Source organism: Nicotiana tabacum, chromosome 24 (genome assembly GCF_000715075.1).
Source record: "Nicotiana tabacum cultivar K326 chromosome 24, ASM71507v2, whole genome shotgun sequence".
Lineage (NCBI taxonomy): Eukaryota > Viridiplantae > Streptophyta > Magnoliopsida > Solanales > Solanaceae > Nicotiana > Nicotiana tabacum.
In genome coordinates this window covers 3866581-3874421 of record NC_134103.1, presented here as the reverse complement: position 1 = coordinate 3874421, position 7841 = coordinate 3866581, and positions in this window count along the sequence as shown.

Below are 7841 nucleotides of genomic sequence, written 5' to 3'. Positions count from 1 at the left end.
TGGTTATTTGGTACGAATCTCTGCAAAACACACCATTTTACACTTGCTCTTGGAAGTGTCTTTAATTTCAGGTTAAAAACGACGAACTCTCAATTAATGGCCCTACCTATCGACAACGAAGTTGGCCTTCAAGATGAGAACAACAACTTGACGATCGGGGATGAAAGGCCACTCGTCGATCCCGTTGGAACTCGGGTCGTAGATCCAATCGACGTTTATTCACATGTGGCCGTCGAGGCGAACCAACGTTCTCACCCCGAAAACAGCATTCATGGTGGAACTCGACCTGCAGTTCGAAATACCCAAAAGGTTGGAGAAGACAGGATCATCCTGCGTATGATTTTCAAAATGTTGCAAGCTCAACAGGTAGCAATAGCTCAGTTACAGAGCCAAACCCAGGCACCGAGCAGGGACGAGCTCGGTCCACCCCGAGAAGTCACCCACAAAACGGGGCCAGCTGTAGTAAGATCAAATGAACAAGAATCGGGGACTAATCTCGAAATCATTAGGATGCTCGAGGAACTAACAAAACGAATTGAGTCAGGAGAAAAGAGGATTGAAGCAAACGACAAAAAAGTAGAAACTTATAACTCTAGGATTGATCAGATCCCGGGGGCACCACCGGTATTGAAGGGCTTAGATTCCAAAAAATTCGTACAAAAGCCTTTTCCCCCGAGCGCGGCTCCCAAACCGATCCCCAAGAATTTTTACATGCCCGAAATTCCTAAATATAATGGGACGACCGACCCCAACGAATATGTCACCTCTTACACATGTGCCATTAAAGGGAACGATCTAGAAGACGACAAGATTGAATCTGTATTATTGAAGAAGTTTGGGGAAACCTTATCAAAGGAGGCAATGGTATGGTATCATAATTTACCGCCTAACTCTATCGATTCTTTTGCTATGCTTGCAGATTCTTTCGTAAAAGTACATACCGGAGCCATAAAGGTCGAGACCAGGAAGTCGGACCTTTTCAAGTTAAAGCAAAAAGATAACGAGATGCTAAGAGAGTTCGTATCTCATTTCGAAATGGAGCGAATGGATCTACCACTGGTCACGGACGATTGGGTTGTTCAAGCTTTCACTCAAGGACTGAACGAACGAAGCTCGATGGCTTCACGGCAGTTGAAACAGAACTTGATCGAGTACCCGGCTTCTACCTGGGCTGATGTACACAATCGATATCAATCGAAGATTAGAGTCGAAGATGACCAGTTGGGTTCTGGGTCCGTTATTAAAAGGGACATCGAACGAGAACCAAGGTCAAACAAGGAACGATATCGGCCGTATAACGGAGATCGTAGGGGCAGCAAACCTGCACGTAACTCTGTGCGTGGTTAAAGGAGAAGTGATCGAGGCCAGGGGTCTCGGGGCTGATGAACAAGAATGGGTTCGACAGGCATACTGGACCTAAGGAAGCACCACGGTTATCAGAATATAACTTCAACATCGATGCATCCGTCATCGTGTCGGCTATCGGACGCATCAAAGATACTAAGTGGCCTCGACCTCTGCAGTCTGATCCAGCCCAGAGAAATCCCAATCAAATGTGCAAGTATCATGGCACCCATGGCCACAGAACTGAAGACTGCAGGCAGTTGAGAGAGGAGGTAGCCCGGTTATTCAATGAAGGGCACCTTCGAGAATTTTTAAGTGACCGGGCCAAAAACCATTTCAAAAACAGAGATTTTAATAGACAAAACGAACAAGAAGAGCCACAACACATCATCCACATGATCATCGTAGGGATCGATGTCCCCTAGGGGCCGGTGCTTAAACGCACTAAGATGTCGATTGTAAGTGAGAAACGATCTTGGACTTAGGATTACACACCTAAAGGAACCTTGTCCTTTAGTGACGAAGACGCGGAAGGAATCATGCAACCCTATAACGATGCACTGGTAGTATCTATACTTATGAATAAAACTCAAGTTAAGCGTGTGTTAATTGATCCAGATAGTTCGGCCAACATCATTCGATCAAGGATCGTAGAGCAACTCGGTCTACAGGACCAAGTCATGCCCGCAACCCTGGTACTGAATGGATTATTTAATATGGCATGTGAAACTACTAAGGGCGAGATAATCTTACCAGTAAACGTGGCCGGGATCATCCAAGAAACAAAGTTCCACGTGATTGAGGGCGATATGAGATATAATGCCATGTTTGGGAGGCCATGGATCCACAACATGAGAGAAGTGTCATCGACCCTTCACCAGGTTCTGAAATTCCCAACATCGGAGGGAATCAAAACGGTCTACGGGGAGCAACCGGCCGCAAAAGAAATGTTTGTCGTCGATGAAGTGATTCTGATATCTTCACTATCATTGACAAAGGGATCGGATTCGAAGGGGGAAGGGGATACCTAATAGTAATCACAAACGTCAGCCTCGACCCAACTAGAGAATCGGAAGACTGACGAAGATGATGACTATGGGGTCCCTCGATCCTTCGTGGTCCTCGATGATTCTGACGCTACCCAATCAACGGTCGAAGAACTGAAGCAAATCACGCTAATCGAACATCTGCCCAAGCGAAAGGTATACCTAGGCACGGGGTTAGATCTCGAGCTCAGGAAAAAGCTTATTCAATTTCTTATAGCTAACATGGACTGTTTTTCTTGGTCCCATCATGACATAACAGGGATCCCACCGAAAATAACCACTCATAGACTAAGCTTGGATCCAAAATTCCATCCGATAAAGCAAAAAAGAAGGCCCCAGTCCGAGGTCAAACATGCTTTCATCAAGGACGAGGTAACCAAACTTCTTAAAATAGGATCCATTCGAGAAGTAAAATACCCCGAATGGCTAGCAAATGTGGTGGTAGTCCCTAAGAAGGGAAACAAACTTAGAATGTGTATAGATTATAAAGACCTGAATAAAGCATGCACTTAGGATTTTTTTCCTTTGCCTAATATCGATCGTATGATCGATGCCACGACCGGTCACGAGACTCTCAGTTTTCTCGATGCCTACTCAGGGTACAACCAGATACAGATGAACCCGGAGGATCAGGAAAAGACCTTATTTATCACTAAGTACGGTACCTACTTTTATGATGTAATTCCATTCGGTCTAAAAAATACTGGTGCAACTTATCAACGCCTAGTAAACCGAATTTTCGAAAAACAAATAGGAAGATCAATGGAAGTTTATATTGATGATATGTTAGTTAAGTCCCTACGAGCAGAGGACCATTTAAAGCATTTGCAGGAAAACATTCGACATACTGAGGGAGTACAATATGAAGCTCAACCCCGAAAAATGTACATTCGGGGTTGGTTCGAGCAAGTTTCTTGGTTTCATGGTATCCAATCGAGGAATCAAGATCAACCTCGATAAAATCAAAGTTATCGAGGATATCACGATAGTAGATAATATAAAGGACGTGCAGAGACTAACGGGACGGATAACCGCCCTAGGACGATTCATTTCGAGATCCTCAGATAGGAGCCACCGATTTTTCTCACTACTTAAGAAGAAAAGCAACTTTGCATGGACTCCGGAATGCCAGCAGGCTTTGGAGGAACTGAAGCGGTATTTATCGAGCATGTCTCTGCTTCATACCCCGAAAGTGGACGAACAGCTTTACTTGTACTTAGTTGTCTCGGAGATAGCAGTAAGTGGAGTCCTGGTTCGAGAAGAACGAGGTACGCATTTCCCTATTTATTATATTAGTCGGACCTTAGGCGAGGCCGAAACTAGGTATCCACACTTAGAAAAATTAGCGCTTGCTTTAATAAGCATATCTAGGAAACTAAAACCATATTTCCAATGTCATCTGATACATGTTGTAACAACTTATCCTCTTCGAAGTATCGACCCCGAACCACTGTCAAATCTCAAATCTTGGCGGACTTCGTGACTGACTTTACGCCGGCCTTCGTACCCGAGATTGAAAAAAAACTACTGATACAATCGGGTACCTATCCGGGAGTCTGGACCCTCTTTACGGACGGAGCCTCGAACGCAAAGGGGTCCAGACTAGGCATCGTACTAAAATCGCCTACAGGTAATGTAGTTAGACAGTCTATCAGAACTACAAAATTGACTAACAATGAGGCTGAGTATGAGGCCATGATTGTAGATCTCGAACTAGCTAGAAGCTTGGGAGCGGAGGTCGTAGAGGCTAAGTGTGATTCCCTCCTCGTGGTAAACTAAGTTAACGGGATTTTCGAAGTCCGAGAAGATCGAATGCAGAGGTACTTGGATAAATTACAGGTGACTTTATATCGATTTAAGGAATGGACTTTGCAACATGTACCCCGAGAACAGAACAGCGAGGCTGACGCCCTTGCAAACTTAGGTTCATCGGTCGAAGATGACGAACTCAACTCGGGGACTGTCGTACAACTCATAAGATCGGTGATCGAAGAAGGTCACGCCGAGATAAACACCACGAGTCTAACTTGGGATTGGAGAAACAAATATATAAAGTACTTCAAGAACGGTAAGCTTCCATCAGGTCCAAAGGAATCGAGAGCTCTGCGCATAAAGGCAGCACGGTTCACCCTGTCTGAAGACGAAACGTTGTTTAGAAGGACGTTCGATGGACCATTAGCAATATGTTTGGGACCGGGAGATACCGATTACATCCTACGGGAAATTCACGAAGGCACTTGTGGAAACCATTCCGGTGTCGATTCTCTGGTCCACAAAGTAATCAAAACAGGGTATTATTGGACCGATATGGGCAAGGATGCAAGGGAGTTCATTCGAAAATGTGACAAATGCCAAAGACATGCGCCCATGATTCATCAAACCGGGGAGCTACTCCACTCGGTCCTATCTCCATGGCCTTTCATGAAATCGGTAATGGACATAGCCGGCCCCCTCCCATCGGCCCCAGGTAAAGCTCGGCTTATTTTGTTTATGACTGATTATTTCTCTAAATGGGTTGAAGCACAGGCTTTCGAGAAAGTCATAGAAAAAGAAGTGATAGACTTCATTTGGGACCATATCATATGTCGATTCGGGATGCCATCTGAGATTGTATGTGATAATGGAAAACAATTCATCGACAGCAAAGTAACTAAATTTCTCGAGGATAACAAGATCAAAAGGATCCTATCAACACCGTATCATCCCAGCGGGAACGGACAAGCCGAATCGACCAACAAAACCATCATCCAAAATCTTAAGAAGATATTGACCGACGCCAAAGGAAAATTAAGATAAATACTACCCGAGGTCCTACGGGCATACCGTACAACATCAAAATCTAGTATCGGAGCAACGCCATTCTCGTTGGTTTATGGCGCTGAAGCTCTGATCCCGGTTGAGGTCGGAGAACCTAGCATTAGGTTTCGATTTGCAACAAATGAGTCAAACAACGAGACCATGAATACGAGCCTGGAATTGTTGGATGAAATACGAGAAGCCGCTCTCGTCCGATTGGCCACCCAAAAACAGCGAATAGAAAGGTACTATAATAGAAGAACCAATCTTCGACATTTTAAAATTGGGGACTTGGTGCTAAGAAAAGTCACCCTCAACACCCGAAATCCGAATGAAGGGAAACTGGGTCCGAACTGGGAAGGACCTGTATCAGGTTCTCGAAATCGTCGGAAAAGGATCCTACAAGCTCGGTGTGATAAACGGCAAATAACTACCGAGCAATTGGAACGTATCGCACCTAAAATGATACTACTGCTAAGGTACGACCCTCTCATGTTTATTTGTATTTCGAAATTAACCCTTGCAGGTGTTTGACCAGAAACAGGGATGGATTCTTCAACTCGAAGCCTTTAGGTATGAAAGCACGCGTTGCACTCTTTTTCCCTTAAACCGATTTTGTCCCAAATGGGTTTTCGGTGAGGTTTTTAATGAGGCAACCATTGATCGTGCTAAACTTAGAACAATTCAACAGTATCCGAGGCCTCTTTACAATCAACCTCGAATACTGGGGGGCATTGCCCTCAAATATTTCAAGTTCGATGCAAGGAATTTACTTCATGGCAACAGGGTTTCGATAGAAAAAATTTGTAAGGGCCAAATGGTCAAACGAACCATGCCCGCGTAGTTTTCTCAAGCCCTGGCACAAAACATGAACACATGTATAATGACTTATAAAGAGAAATTTTTTCTTTACCTATATCTCATATCTCAGAATGATTCTCCTACTTCATGTTCTCAATATATTATGTAAACGGGCTTAACGGCCGACCATGACCGGAGTTCGAATGATTACCCCATAAATCGGGGATTGCCATCCGAAAAATCAATAAGATCAAGCTCTATAAAGCCTAAGGGCTACCTTAACTCGAGTTCGAGCAAACCCTCACTCGACTACAAAGCCTAAGGGCTACCGTAATTTGAGTTCGAGCAAACACTCACTCGATCACAAAGCCTAAGGGCTACTTTGCTTCGAGTTCGAGAAATCATTCTCACTCGACCATAAAGCCCAAGGGCTGTTTTTTACTTCGAGTTCGAGCAAACATTCACTCGACCATAAAGCCTAAGGGCTACATTGCTTCGAGTTTGAGAAATCATTCTCACTCGACTATAAACCCTAAGGGCTGTTTTTTTTTCCTCGAGTTCAAGCAAACCCTCACTCGACCATAAAGCCTAAGGGCTACGTTGCTTTGAGTTCGAGAAATCATCCCCACTCGGCTACAAAGCCTAAGGCCTATCTTAACTCGAGTTCGAGCAAACCCTCACTCGACTACAAAGCCTAAGGGCAACCTTAATTCGAGTTCGAGCAAACACTCACTCGACCACAAAGCCTAAGGGCTACTTTGCTTCGAGTTCGAGAAATCATTCTCACTCGACCATAAAGCCTAAGGTCTGTTTTTTACTTCAGGTTCAAGCAAACACTCAATCGACCATAAAGCTAAGGGCTACTTTTCTTCGAGTTCGAGAAATCATTCTTACTCGACCATAAAGCCTAAGGGCTGTTTTTTACTTCGAGTTTGAGAAATCATCCTCACTCGACTACAAAGCCTAAGGGCTACCTTAACTCGAGTTCGAGCAAAACCTCACTCAAATACAAAGCCTAAGGGCTACCTTAATTCGAGTTCGAGAAATCATCCTCACTCGACTACAAAGCCTAGGGCCACATGAACTCGAGTTCGAGCAAATCCTCAGTCGACTACAAAGCCTAAGGGCTACCTTAATTAGAGTTCGAGCAAACCCTCACTCGACCATAACGCCTAAGGGGTGCTTTTTACTTCGAGTTCAAGTAAACACTCACTCGACCATAAAGCCTAAGGGTTGTCTTTTACTTCGAGTCCGAACAAGCACTCACTCGACCATAAGGCCTAAGGGCTACACTAGTTCAGTTTTGATAAAATTATCTGAACTGGGGCCTTAGGATACAAACCTCACAATTCTATAAGGCAGAAAGGAAGAAAGTTTTTTCATTTACAAGGGCAACATAGCCCGATCAAATTTCTTTACAAAATACCAAAATGGTCTTATAAGAAACACAAAAATACTAAAAGACTTAGTCCTCTCCGGGAGCAGCGTCTTCGCCTTCGAGGCCCCCTTCACCTTTAGATCTGCTCACACTCCCGGTATCATCATCATCAGGAAAGACCAACACTCTGGCTTCTGCTTTGGCTTCGGCTTCAAGCCCCTTAGCTTTCTCGATCTCGGTTATTAGATCGAAGCCACGAGCATGAATCTCTTCGAGAGTCTCCCTTCGAGACTAGTATTTAGCATGCTCGGCAACCCAGTTTGCCCGAGCCTGAGCAGCCTCAGCAACCTCCTTTGCTCGAACTTGAGAAGCTTCGACATCAAATCAATAAACGGCCACCATTGCATCAGCATTGGCCATGGTTTTCTCGACCTCCGATTTGGCTGCTGCAAGTTCTGTGTTCAATCTCTCTCGAT